General features: G+C 40.0%; 1 protein-coding gene across 2 annotated transcripts in view; it reads left to right on the top strand.

The window, feature by feature from the left end:
• The first annotated feature begins 977 nt into the window (after positions 1-977).
• esr2a (estrogen receptor 2a) overlaps positions 978-15,328 on the top strand; it is a 39,933-nt gene continuing 25,582 nt past the window's right edge. Inside the window, exons 1-2 of one of the 2 annotated variants that reach the window (XM_036984517.1) lie at positions 978-1,170; positions 8,975-9,018. The gene's annotated coding sequence lies outside the window, so the exon portion shown is untranslated. The remainder of the gene's footprint in view (positions 1,171-8,974; positions 9,019-15,328) is intronic. The other variant, XM_036984518.1, reaches the window with a different exon arrangement.

The raw sequence follows: 15,328 nt of genomic DNA, 5'->3' as shown, positions 1-15,328 counted from the left end.
TGTGGTGGGAACCACGTTGCTTCAACTTTAATATGCCCTATGAGGGGTGAAGGAAAATGAGTTGGCTAAAGTCTGGGCCAAACACAACATATCATATGCAGCAGCTGTCAAGAGGGTTGAGGGAGCGAATGGTCCTGAGAGCCTATGGTGGAGAATAGGCATTCACGTCATGAGGCACATGTTGCCTCTCTTCAGACGGACCCAGATATTCTACAGGTTAAGAAGGTGGACTTTTACTCTTTAGCTATGTTGATCTGCCAAAGTGGGAAAAGTTTGGAAAGATGGACATCGTTGTGGATGCGGCGGAGCTACATGAAAGGCTGTCACGAGCCACACTACCATCTCAGGCCCCAGAGCCTGAGTGGGGAGATATGGAACTTTGAAGGACAGAAGAAGTGGGAGTATGTTTTGCTTTGTTTAGTGTTTTTTGTTGTTGACAATTTTAGTTGTGAGGAGTAAGTTAGTTATCCCAATCGAGTATGGTTTTCTTTTCACTTTGAATCCAGTAGTGGGATGTAGTCCACCCTAAAACCCTACTGCAGAAGAACAAAAGGATGTTATGTTTATTTAACTAAGCAAGTCAGTTAAGTACAAATTCGTATTTACAATGACAGCCTACCAAAAGGCAAAAAGCCTCCTGCAGGGACGGGGGCTGGGATAAAAAAATTAATTAAATCAAAATATAGGACAAAACACATCACAACAAGTGAGACAACACAACACTACATAAAGAGAGACCTACTGTAAGACAACATAGAATGGCGGCAATACATGACAACACAGTTTGGTAGCAACACAACATGACAGCATGGTAGCAACACAACATGGCATAACCAACAGCACAAATGGCAAGAAGATAGAGACAACAATACATCACACTTGACTAGTGCAGGGTTGATATTTGGCTAGGGGAGGGGTGCGCGTTGAGGAGGAGGAATGACGGGAGTTCCTAAAATGTATTCCGTACAAGCTATATCAGTTATATCTGAGTATTTTCGGACACACTGTTCAATCTCCTCTGCTTGTCGTGCGCGCTTGACGAAAAGGTCGACACAGTTGGTTGCTGAACGAAGGACAGAAACTGCATGTCAATGTTCCTGATGAATTTGGTTTTTCTAACTGACCATTGGAACTTTTCTGACAGTCTGTGCGGTAAAATCTGCACGAAAGGTAGGTGACAACACGAAAATTAGGTTGGTTTAACTTGTAAAATTGAAAGATGCTACACTGATATTTGAGGTCTAACGTTATCTACTGAATCCTTAATAACGGGTTCAAATTATAGATGGACTTGTTACTTTTGAGCGTCATATTTATTTTATTTCAATATACCACAATGCTATCTTATTGTTGTGTACATAATTAATTTATTAATGCAATGGGTATTCATTTTTCTGTCCATCTTCTGAAATTGTATGTGCATATGTGTTATTCTATTTTGTCAATTTAGAGCCACCGGCAAACGTGTGGTTAACTAGCATTTTCCACAGCACTTTTCACTCAAGTGGGGCAGCACCCCACCACTTTTTGATTTGGTTTAAAAAATATATTGTTGCAAAAGCGTTAAGAGCTACAAAGTAATATTTTCTACAATAATTTACACAATTTGTCACCATGTGCACAATTTATCTATGCTTCACATCGGAGTGTTGCAGGTTCTGTGCGTGTCGCGCAATCAGATTCGCGGAAATCAGAGGTTGCGCGGCTAGGCACTACGCACTAAAGAATGCAAAACTCGCTCTTCACTTTCCAACAGTATTTATTTAGCAAACATGATAACACATCACTTCCTACAGACACAAGCAAAAACAATTAACAGAAATGTTGCAGCAGCTACATCAAAACATTACCAATCTGACATGGTGTATGCCATAAAAAATTTCTCAGCAACTGGTTTACTGATAACAATCGCAGCTGAATAGAGCCTACTCTGCCAAGGTAAACGAACCAGTAACATTATGCGTTTATAGCCTATTTATTTTTGTCTGGAGAAAATGTAATGTGCTCAAATTTGGTTTATATTCGAACTTCGGCTGGCTTAAGCCACCTAGACATTTTCAATCCAAAATGATTAACTGGAAAATCAATCAACATAATAGTAATGACATGGATAAACTGTGTGAGTAACTTTTTAATTACAGATGCATCTAACACAATAGTAATGACATGGGTAGACTGTGTGAGTAACTTTTTAATTACAGATGCATCTGCGGACTAAATTCCACTTCATGATGAAGGAAGTTTATGATGAACTTCAACAACAGCATTGGAGTTGAGACCAGGTTTTGTGGAATCTAGCTCTGACTACATTGATTCGCCCAAGGTCGATATATATATATATATATTTGAAGTATTATGAAATGCCCATCTTTTACCTATGTTTGTCCTTTGTATTTGCGTGCCTTTCTTTATTTGCTGAAATTCATACTTTTTCTATTAAACGTTAATAAAAGACAACCGTTGACTGTTTTCTCATTGCTGTTGCTCAAAAATGGCAACTCAAAAGTATGGATTTCAGCAAAAAAAGGCACGCAACTACAGAGGACAAACATAGGTACACGGTGGGTGTTTCAAAATGTACATTTTTTTGAAGTATTGACCCATTATTTCAACTATTGACCGAATCAATGTAGTCGAAGCTAGATTCAACAAAGCCTTGTCTCGGATCCACGGCGTTGGTGAAGTTCATCAGAAACTTCCTTCACCATGGGGAGGAGTTTATTCTTCTACAGATGCAACCCTAAATAAAGCAAGCTCAGCCGTGTTAGTTATATTGTCCAATTTCAATTGTTGTCTCTGTCTGTTAGTCTAGTTTTAAACTAGAATTCATATGAACAAGTACAATGTTACTGCAGTTTGACAGGGTTTTCATCATTCCACTCTTTAAAAAAAAACATGTTCCAGTTGGAACCAAATAAGGTTCTTCAGAGCAATACCATAGGACAGGATCATCAACCAAATTTCAGCCGCGGGACAAATTAGTTTTTTTCTTGAGCGGATGGTCAGAGGGCCGGAACATAATAAAACATTATTTGTAGATTGCAAATTGACTGCAAAAAGAAAACCCAAACAGATAATATTTGACTATAACATAATTTCCAACCTTGCTTACATTTTGTATACGCTCACATACACTGAGTATACCCCCACCCCTTCAGAACAGCTTGTCGGGGCATGGACTCTACAAGGTGTTGAAAGCGTTCCACAGGGATGCTGGCCCATGTTGACTGACTCCAATGTGTGAAAAAGCCAGCAGTGTTGCAGGTCTTGACACAAACCGGTATGCCTAGCATCTACTACCATACCCTGTTCAAAAGGCACTTAAATATTTTGTCTTGCCCATTCACCCTCTGAATGACACACATACACAATCCATGTCTCAATTGTCTCAAAGCTTTAAAATCCCTCTTTAACCTGTCTCCTCCCCTTAATCTACACTGATCGAAGAGGATTTCACAAGTTACATCAATAAGGGATCATATCTTTCACCTGGTCAGTCTATGTGATGGAAAGAGCAGGTGTTCTTAATGTTTTGTATACTCAGTGTATATCTCTCTATTATGCATGGGGATACTTTGGAACAGATTTCCAAAATAAAAATCACTTCTAGCTGATTTGCTGGTGTTTTTTCAGCCCACCAAGTTTTAAAAAAAAACATACAGTATATCAATTTTTTTGTGAGATGATCATAAAGCTTGGTGGGCCAAATAAAATCACCTGCGGGCCAAACTTGGACCGCAGGCCGCCAGTTGGGGAACCCTACCGTAGGTGAACCATGAGGTTTTCTGAGGAACCTTAAATGGGATGGTTCTTTGACGAATCATTAAAAAATCAAGAGTTTCAATTAACCATCATAAAAGATTCTACGAAAAACTTTTTATTGTTATATGCGGGACTCAGATGGTTCTTAAAATTTTGGTAGGTTTCGTTTTCTGGGTGTTGTTTTAACACTGTAGGGCAGGGGTGTCAAACTCATTCCATGGAGGGCCTAGTGTCTGCAGTTTTTTTTCCTTTCAATTAAGACCGAGACAATGAGGTGAGGGGAGTTCTTTAATTAGGGACCTTAATTAATCAATTGAGTACAAGGGAGGAACGAAAACCAGTAGGCACTCGGCCTTGGTGGAATGAGTGGAATGACACGTGCTGTTGAACCTTATTTGCACATTTCCTAGAGTGCCTTTCGAGTGAATTTTAGAGCTACCAGTACCACCCATGACTGTGCTTGCTAGTGAAAGACATGGTTGTTGCATTCATGCATTTTCAGTTCTGTGACCTTCACCTAGCGAGATCCTAAGTGAATGTGTATCATTAAAAGTCACATTATGCTGGCTGGCTAAGTGGTGTGTACATAAATATTAGTATCCGGCCAGAGTGGGGATATCCAACAGAGTGGGGATATCCAACAGAGTGGGGATATCCAACATTTTGAATTTTTGTCAATGAAGCCCGTTATCTACTTCCTCAGATTCTGATGAACTTGTGGATACCATTTTTATGTGTCTGTGTGCAGTATGAAGAAAGCAATTGCGCTAACGCTAGTTAGCAACTAACTAACATTAGCGTAATGACTGAAAGTCTATGGTAACTGCTAACATGCTAGATAGATTTCCAGTCATTGCGCTAATGCTAGTTAGCATTGGCTCGCAAAACTTCCTCTAACTTCCTTCGTACTGGATGCAGAGACATAATATTTTTATCCATTTGACTCTGAGGAAGTAGATAAAGAGGCTTTATTGCCAAAATCCCGTAGTGTACCTTTAATTAATTAATCAATCAATGTGCATGCAAAAACAGATATCGATTTGTTTTTTCAATAAATCATCCTGCAAAAGAGTATACTGGGAAATATGACTGATGGATATGGTTTTGGTTAAACTCTGGTTATTAACACAAGTTTTTTTGTGTTAATTTAACTCCCGAATCAACAATAGAAATGTTACACAAAAAAATGAACACTAGTTACCACTGGCCAATTTGTTATATGATATAAAAGGGACAATTAAACAGGCTTCAATATATTTCAAGAACCTTTTTAGAATTCTGAAGAACTGCATATACCACGTCAAGAACCCCTCCACTTAACTCAGTTTCTTTATCAGGCAAGAGTTCTCCAAGGAACCTTAAAGATGTCCTCCAGGGAATTTATTTTATGTTTTACTTTTCCTGTTGAGAAGCAATATACAAGTACACACACGAAAGGCCCCCACAACTGCAAACTTCAAGGAGTAGCGCATTCAAGGAGTTGGTCTGATGGTGACTTTGATGACATCGGCCTCCCCCTTGCTTTAGGAACAATAGAGAACAAAAGAGCCCAACCCCACTTGTGCCATGTCATGAGGATACCTGGACCACCTATTGAGATGTTAAGTAAATGAGGTGGAAGGAGACTGAAGTCAGATTTTAAGAGCTGAGGAAGAACCATTTAAGAAGCTTAATTTTTTTTTAGTTTAGGGCCAGAAGTTTTTCCAGGATTTTTTTTCAAACCATATTATCTGATTAGAAAGATGCAAGTCCCATTATAGCCCATTTAAAACCACTTCAAATCCAAATAAAATTGTATTAGTCACATGCTCTGAATACAACAGGTATACAGCCCCTAACCAACAATGCAGTTTAAAAAAAATATGGATAAGAATAAGAAATAAAAGTAACAAGTAAATAAAGAGCAGCAGTAAAATAACAATAGCGAGACTATATACAGGGGGTACCGGTACAGAGTCAATGTGCAGGGCACCGGTTAGTTTAGATAATATATACATGTCGGTAGAGTTATTAAAGTGACTATGCATAGGTGATAACAACAGAGAGTAGCAGCAGTGTAAAAGGGGGTGCAATGCAAATAGTCTGGTTAGCCATTTGATTAGGTGTTCAGGAGTCTTATGGCTTGGGGGTAGAAGCTGTTTAGAAGTCTTTTGGAACTAGACTTGGTGCTCTGGTACCGCTTGCCTGTCGGTTGCAGAGAGAACAGTCATTTTACAACTGATTAATCCCTTTGTCATACAGTACAGGCTCCGGAGTTTCATCCAGGCTGAATCACAACCGGCCGTGATTGGGAGTCCCATAGGGCGGTGCACAATTGGCCCAGCGTCATCCGGGTTTGACCGGTGTAGGCCGTCATTGTAAATAAGAATTTGTTCTTAACTGACTTGCCTAGGTTACCTGATCATTCGCCCCACCACTCTGGAACCTGTGGTGCCACCTATATATTTTTTGAAAAAGCAATTTGCCCTAAAGAAATGGAAGCCTGAACAAGCCAATGCGTGTGTTTGTGACAAAGGTTTGCATATTTTTATAAAAAATTGTATTACATGATTATTGTGTAACATGTATTTCAGTGAAAATATAAGATAAAGATAAATAAGAATAAGAAGAATAGGCCCAATTATGGGGGATCTCACTTTTAAACCATTCGCTACAGGAGTTGCTTTCAAGTTTTCTGTGACCGACCGGCTCGATTTGGTCTTTTTTACATTGGATAAAATAGAGTCTCAGAGCTAGAAAATTGTATATCATACACTAGAGTTGAGGAACAATGGGAAAGTAATTCTGCTAATTCTGCTTTGAAAGTTAATAAACTTGTACCACTTTTGAGAAAATGGCCCTTGAATGTTTTGGTAAACCTACTAGAGAGCTCTTTGTCTACACCCATTCAGCATCATTCACATCCTCTTCAGCCTTAGTTAGTCCCACCCATCTCTTTGAGGAGTCATATGTTTATTTTTTTATTTAATGACTGTTCTCTCTGCAACCGACAGGCAAACGGTACCAGAGCACCAAGTCTAGTTCCAAAAGACTTCTAAACAGCTTCTACCCCCTATACATTCTTATTTACAATGACGGCCTACCCCGGCCAAACCCTAACCCGGACGATGCTGGGCCAATTGGACTCCCAATCATGGCTGGATGTGACACTGGAATTGAACCAGGGTCTGTAGTGACGCCTCTAGCACTGAGATGCTGTGCCATAGACCACTGCGCCACTCGGGAGCCCTGTGAAGCCATGTGCTAAACAGAGTGAGTACGGTAGTGTACTAAACAACCAAAGATTTCGAAACTAAAGGCTGGTTTATACTACGTCTATCGACATGTCTGTAGACAGTTGTCGCAGTGACATCATTCTATTGTCATCCAACATGAAATCAGCAGCCTGGTGGTCCAAAATATCATAGGTGTTGTATTTCATCATCAAACCCATCTGTTTAAAAATACATTTAGTATATGTCAATCTAGCAAACCAGGTAACTAAAGTAAACTTTCTAAACAATGTTTTGTTTAGTTTCTAGTTTGTTAGCTGGCTAGCCAGGTCAAATAATGACCATATCATAGCTGACAGCGTCTTAACTTTTGTCAAGATCATTATTTACAAGTTAATGGCGAGCTATTTAAAGAAATTAGCTTACGGTTGCGAGTGTGACGAAATAAAAGCAGGGCAATTTTAGAACTTGGACACTGTCTCGTTGGCCTAACGTTATATCCTAATTTGACTTAGGTGCAGGTCAAGTTGTTCTTCACATTACAGTCTCTGCAGGTAGCTAACCAACTAGGTGCAATGTTAGCTTTCTGCCAAAATTTGAAATGTATAATAATTGAAAATGTAGCTAGCTAGACTCTTACCCATATACATGGATGACGGCGTCTCCCTTTCTGTCACGGATGCCGTGATTTTCCTTAGTTTGAAGATGTAATCCGGAGACATGTTTTATACAACAACCTTCTGTTTTCGACACTCTCCATCTCCTTGGCTATCATACTCTGCTTCCACTGAGCATTCCACTGATTTCAACTCGGTCAACCTCTTCCGTGACAACAACACTGTTGGTCGGCGTTAATTCCCCATCACTGTCATCAGAAGACTCTACAATGTCTGGTTCAATATCTCTTTTCGACCTAAATCGGGAATTTCCTCATTGTCTGATTTGAGTCAGAGAGTCAGCATGATCATCCTCCAGAAAGTGGAAAGCATTAGTAACACGCTTGAAGTTCTTTGTGATGTCTTTCAAAAAAGCTGCGTTAGAAAGGATTACCTACACATACTGACCAGGTCATGTTATAGACAGAATATGCTACATCCAAACTCATCTCTCAGCAGGTCTAGCTCATCCATCATCTCAGCCAAACGCGGCTAGCGGGAAGGTTCCTGGCTTTTTCCGTGACTAAACCAACTAGGCTCGTAATTTAACAATTTTGTTCGTATTTATAGATGGCATACACATTTTTTTATTAAGGCACATAAAAGTTCACATGTTCCAGAACGCATTTTGATAAAAAATGTTTAGTTAACGTTCAAAAGCCTCTCCAGTGCAGTAGTGACGTGCGACATACGCATATGCTGACAGGATGTCAGTACAGTTATAAAGGAGCGTTGGATCCACAGTGTCATAACCACACAGCCACAAACTTTTCACTCTCAAATAGTCAATCATTTATTTGAGAATAGCCTACTTTCCTTTAGCGCAGGTTTAATGGGCAATCATCAATGAACCCAACCAAATTGAGTATGTAGGTAGGGTTTTTAATTTATTCAGGCCAATTCATCTTTTCATTCATGCATTAGCCTTAAAAGGTTTTTCACAAGAATACTTTTATCTTAATGAAAAATGTCAGTTTGGCTACACTGTCACCACCACATAGTGGATTACTTTGATATGATTTATTCGTCACCACTTACACCAGGGGTTCCCAAAGTTTTTTGGGCCATGACTCCATTTTGATATAAAACAATTTTTTTGTAACTCCAACATGTAAAAAAAAAAAAAAAATGAATGTAATTAAAAACACATTTTTACCTTTTTAATTGGAGCTATGACAGTCTGTCAAACTGTTTTAGATTGATTTGTAATAATATTTCAATCTAAAGGAAGTATGGTTTGAAGTGAATCAGAAAGGCATTGGGAAGTTCAGGAAAACATCAGGCAATAATTGTGTATGATCTTCTGTGTAGAAAATAACATAATTGATGTTCTTTTTCCACCAGTCTGATTTACTGCCTGGTTCTGAGGAAAACAGACGACACATACGGTATGTGCTTCTGAGAGTTGTATCTTTCAGTGATGGGGTCATAAGATTTTGTAGCTTAAGCCATTAAAAGGTTAGAGCAACATTTATAGGAAGAAAACAGAAACCACTGTTTATTACAACCGCATTTAGCGGCTACTGGAGGTTACTCACGTAACCCTGGTTCTATGAACCAAGTGCAATTTTTTTTTCTCCAGAATTTCTCTCGCGACCCTATTTTCAAATCAGGCGAGCCCACATGGGGTCACAACCCCTAGTTTGGGAAATGGTGACTTACACTGTAGTTTGCCTTGCTGTACAATCATATGTACTTATTTGACAGTAAACCGTTTTCAGAGAAAGCTCACTCAGATAACCTCAATAGTGGTGTGTCCATTGGTACTCTCTCTAAATTTTGCATCCATGTGTCTTGGACAGAGAATGTGCCCTTTAGTCTAAGATGATTATGCTTAGGCTAGAACAATTGCAACAATCAAGTGGTTCATTTGAGGTGAGAACAGGTTTGAATTGATTTTCCATCAACCCTAAATTAATATGTTGTCATGTTGTGTTGCTGCCATACCATGTTGTCGTCTTAGGTCTCTCTTTATGTAGTGTTGTCTATCTTGTCGTGATGTGTGTTTTGTAGTATATTTTATTTTTAATTCCAGCCCCCATCACCACAGGAGGCCTTTTGGTAGGTCGTCATTGTAAATAATAATTTGATCTTAACTGACTTGCCTAGTTAAATAAAGGTAAAAAAAATATGTAGGTCAATATTTTCAACAACCTTTTTGTTTCTCCCATTTCTCTTTTGTCATGTTCTGTTCTTTCCTTCTCATCTTTGACATGTCATTGAGAATCAGCCAAGCCTATTTGGGGATCTTGGAACACAGTCAAAATTCATAGGATTTATTGGCCTTATGCCATGTAGTTCGTAAATTAGACAAATGCCTTTGCTCTAGGAAGCATGTTGGCCTATATGTGGGGGTGTCCTGTTTTTGTAAAAAAAAATACCCCCGAGGTCAAATCTCCAACTATTACGTTTCAGTCTTTTTGGGTCAGCGAATGCCTGGTACAGTACAACAAGGATGAGGTTTTGGTTGTAATTGAGAAACACGCTGTACAAATCTTCAAACGGCAACACCTGTGCATGACTGGTTTGAGCAGATTTTCTCTAGAAGCTGTGCGCTTTCAGCTAGTGGAGTGTGGATACTTAAACTGGGAGGTGAATATGGTTTGGGATTGGAGCTAGTGGGCTTAGGGATATTCAGGGCAGTAGTCCAAAGTACCTCTTTAGGCATTTTGTTAAGTGAAATTAAGTACTGTACACTTTTCGACTTCCTCTAAGTATCTCAGGGATAAGAGTCCTTGCACCCCTCCCCAGTAGTTTTACACACGTAAGCTCAGTGAGGCAGATGAGAGCCTCAGAAGCATGGATTCAATGTAGAAAATGCTCAGGCAAGTAACAGTCTAGCTGGCTATTGGCTCACCTCTTTCATTTCTGGGTACGGTTAGATCAAAGTAATTTGGTGTATGGATGTGCAACAAATGCAAACATATAGTTGATTCTTAAAGGGGAGATTGAACCCTGATCTTTGGTGTGAAGGCACATGTGCTTTTTGCCAGCTCTGCTATGACATTTTATGTTTTTATCTATCCATCCATCCATCCATCCATCCATCCCCGGGGTCAATTTGGCTCGGAGTTGCTGGGTCTGTGCTAGCCTGCTGAGCTAAAACCTAGGCATTTGCTGGGAAAGCCAACAAAAAACATTTGGGTTTCGTAGTTGTGCTGTAATGTGTAGCATGAGGAGCATGAGGATGGGGTTTCTTTTATCTCTGAATTGGCCAAGTAGTGGCATGATGGTATAAGGTGATGTTGGATTACTGTGGGTGTTATAACATCAGGCATGTGGGATGAGGTGCCTTTTTTTTGGTTGAATAGCCAGTGTGCACGAGTCTCCATTAGGAATCTTTTGCCTAGCTCTTTAGATTGGGCTAATGTGCAGCAAAGCGCTCCAAATAGGGAAAGTAAATGTGTTGGTTGGTCTTCTATAGATGGTGTTGGCCCTGTATCTTATCCATACTCAGTAGGTTTAGTAGGTGGGAGTTGCTCTCTCACGCTTCATTGCCAGCTGTTTTCAGGACTGAGTAGTGGGGAGGCTGCTTTCAAGGCAAGGTCACTGCTTCAAACGAAACACCAAAAGCCCCCCTTCATGTGCTTTCGCCCTGAAATAATAATTAAGGATGCAGAATGCTCTAGTAATTGTGCTTTATGTTTAAAAATACTTGAAATTGGCCAGAATTATCCCAAACTTCAATCAACTTGGATTTATAAAATTGAAAAAAGGGAATATTTGTATGACTGTATGATTTTGCCATATGTTTGTCCTCTGTTGCCTGTGTTTTGCAAGGGCCAAGTTCAAGTGTATGATTTTGATAATCTAGACCAGAGAAATCTAGATCAAAAGTTCAATTTAAAATGCAGAACTGGTGCCGAACTGTGCTCAAAATATATTGTTCACTGCAATCTGAGAATTTCCAAAAAACAAGAATAAGTCTTGGACTACATTAGAGCTGGGTGATATGGACAAAAATCCATATGGCGAAAAATGTCCTGAATTGATGCGATAACGATAAATAGAATGATACTTTTTTTTAAAGTATCCTTTAAACTACTGCTACTAGTTTGATGGTTGTTGCCATCAATTGTCCCATTAACAAATCACCCATGTATCACCCAACGTATTTCATTCCAAACTTCACATTTCTCTAGTATAGTCTACTTATCGTAATGAACGATATCAGAAAAATGCCTGTGACAAGTGATCATATGGTCGGTGTTGAACATTTCCGATTTATCTTCCCAGCTCTAGACTACATGTGGATTTATTCAAGACCGATGTATTATTCTAGACAGAGTACAGTTCTCAGTGTTGAAATAGCACAGCTAGACAATACACTGGCTCGTCTGTACTCAAGCTGGGACGGACAAGACTAAATGAGAAATCGCTGTTGAACACCCTGAGACAGAGGGCAGCGAGCATACACTGTTTGGCGGGAATTGGTGACTTGTGAGTCCTACTGCTCAGCAACAGTGGTAGCGGCAGCATGAATCGGTGAGTAAACGAACCAACACGACCTCATGGCTCCTCCTTGTCGCTAATCTCTTGTTAAATTTGTAGAGGACATGGATTTACCGTGGAAGGCTTCACACTGGGTAGAGTGGGATATATTTCTGACAAACCCCTGGACCTACAGTATAGCGCTACCGCCAACACTAAGATTTAGCATTGCATTAGGTTAGTTAAAATAAAGCCCTAGGAGCGCTTGTTGTCAGTAGGTGATTTGTTTTACACCACAGATAATTAAAGTAGCTAGCTAACCAGCTAATAGAGTTATTTCAATTTGTTTACAGTTGTGCTCTACTGCTCCTGTCCTATTTTGCTAGCTGTCATAACTGCCTCACATGGAACCCAAACCGGCTGCGCACGTGCGCCATCGTGCATAAATGTATTTTGTCCCCCCACACCAATCGCGATCACGACACGCAGTTTAAAATATCAAAACAATCTCTGAACCAATTACATTAATTTGGGGACAGGTCGAAAAGCATTAAACCTTTATGGCAATTTAGCTAGCTAGCTTGCACTTGCTAGCTGATTTGTTCTATTTAGCTAGCTTGCTGTTGCTAGCTAATTTGTCCTGGGATATAAACATTGAGTTGTTATTTTACCTGAAATGGACAAGGTCCTCTACTCTGACAAATAATCCACACATAAAATGGTCAACCGAATCGTTTCTAGTCATCTCTCTTCCTCCTAGACTTTTTCTTTTCTTAACTTTATATTGCGATTGGCAACTTTCAGAAATTAGGTGCAACACTGACCTCGTTCGTCTTTCAGTCACCCACGTGGGTATAACCAATGAAGAGATGGCACGTGTGTACCTGCTTCTATAAACCAATGAGGAGATGGGAGAGGCAGGACTTGCAGCGCAAACTGCATCAGAAATAGAACTGACTTCTATTTTAGCCCTTGGCAATGCAGACGCTCGTTGGCGTGCAAGAGCAGTGTGGGTGCAATGATTGAATTATATAGATTTCAAAATGTATTTTGCAACGCTCACGCACACGCGACGCGAGCGGTGTAGTCAGCCTGTCATGCGTCCAAAACGTGATGGGATGGTTTCAGCTATGTTTACATTTTGGGCATTGGGATGTATGCATATTCCTAGCCTGTTGAAGTAGCAGTGAAAGTGTGCCATATAGCCTTTGCTAAGGGGAAACACTAAATGATGATTTACATTTAAGAATGATTAACCTCTCCTTGGAACTGTGTTTCCCAGCAACACATGGGTCATAAAAGGCGACAGACGCCTGCTACCTGAGCTCGTCTGAAACCTGTGTGTGTCTGTGTGTACACACCAATGGGGTATGTCTTCTGTCACAGTGCATACATTTCTGACACACTATTTACACAAAAGGCTGGTAGCAGCACAGGGTCAGCCTTACAGCATCACCCTTACAGCAGTTTAGGGGTTAAATGTCTTGCTCAAGGCCACAATGGCACTAGGGGATGGCACCAGCCCTGGGTGTAGTATATTTCAACTACATAATCTAGCTGTGCTTGCCTGGTTTGCCATTGTAAGGTGATAGTAGTAATTCTTAACTGAGACCTGAACACTTACATTAGCTCCATAAACAAATGCCTAGCCTTTATCTCAGCAGGCTAACACAATTTTGCAGTGTGCATGAGACCCGGGCTTGAACCCACCTAGTCAGTAAGATCAGTAATTATCTGGTTCACCCACCAGATTTTCCTACTAAAAAAGTGGGCCCCCTACCAGTCGCGCTTAGTAGCTAGGGATGACCCTGCATGTGTCTGTCTGTTTTTTGTTTCTATATATGTCTACCCATTGGGGTTAAGGTACGTTTATTTTGGCTGGCTTCCCATAAAAACTGCCCTCAGAGCACTGGACTGTCGTAATGTGAGTCCTGCACCAAGTCAGACGTCCTGCAGTGTCACAATCAATCAATACACGGAGAAGACCCAGTATTTATCAATTGCACAATTAACAGTTTGTAATCAGTAATGTAAGTTTTGGATTACCCAAACTCAGTAAGAGGCATTAGAAGATGACAAAATAAATATTACCGATCTATTGCAGGATAAATCAATGTTGGAGGTTAACATAGTTGGCCATAAATGGATGTTGCATTTGACTTTAAGGGATGGTTATGTAGGTTTTATTAACCCACCTCTTTCTACTACAGACAATAATACGATTATGCTATATCTTTACCTATCAAAAACAATTCTTTATAGGCAGCTTATAGTTCTTAAATTCAACCATTATTGGGTTAAATTACACATATAGCCTATATTTGTGATCAGCCATGCACAACAAACTTACATCTGTAAAGGTGTAAATAGCTAAATTACAGTGAAGCAGTGTGATTCATAACAATTGCTGTATGTAGATATTAATAATAAGTGATCCGTATCGCCCGTAGGCTACACTGCTGTCATTCTTATCTCCAAGCGTTTAATCAAGTTGGATAATCTTTGGATGCCGACAGCAGTCGCACCATTGGAAGACATAGATTGGACTGGAGCCTAAAAAAAGTCCATTCCTGCTTTTTTCCCGCAATCCATCAAGCACATTTGATGTGTCATCATAGTGGTCTCTTTTCCTATGCTGATTTGAATGTCATTGAGATCCAAAAGTAATTTCTGAATTGAAAAGTAATCCGAGAAGTAATCATACATTTTTTCAAAAGTATCTGTAATCTGATTAACAATATTTTTGGTGGTAATGTAAGGGGTTGTTTTTTTTGTAATTAGTCCCCAACCCTGTCTCTATGTTTTTGTGTATGCGTGTGTGCTCTGTTGGTTCCGTAAAGGCTCTGACGCCAAACACATGTGACAAGGGCTACAAATGATCATGGATTATAAAGGGAAAACCAGCTGTGTGGCGAACAACGATGCCTCTCTCAGAGAGGAGCTAAATGCTCCTGTCGAATTAACCCCGATCCTCCTACGTGGGCCCCCGCTGCTCAAGAGGACTGTGAGATCGGTGTGGCCAACGTGGGTAAGACTTTCACCCGTGTGAATACTCTCCAGATGGTATCCGATATGCGCAGACCAGCTGGCTGGAGTGTTTCTTAGGACATATTTAACCAGTCTGTAATCCCCTCTTGCTTCAAGATGTCCACCATTGTCCCTCTACCCAAGCAACCAAAGGTAACCTGCATAAATGTATATTGCCCTGTAGCACTTTGTCATCATTAGGTGATTTGAGAGGCGGGTTAAGGACCATATCAGCTTAGT

This window comes from Oncorhynchus mykiss, chromosome 8 (assembly GCF_013265735.2).
Source record: "Oncorhynchus mykiss isolate Arlee chromosome 8, USDA_OmykA_1.1, whole genome shotgun sequence".
Taxonomy (NCBI): domain Eukaryota; kingdom Metazoa; phylum Chordata; class Actinopteri; order Salmoniformes; family Salmonidae; genus Oncorhynchus; species Oncorhynchus mykiss.
Note: the sequence above shows the minus strand (reverse complement) of the source record. Positions and strands in the feature narration are given on the sequence as shown.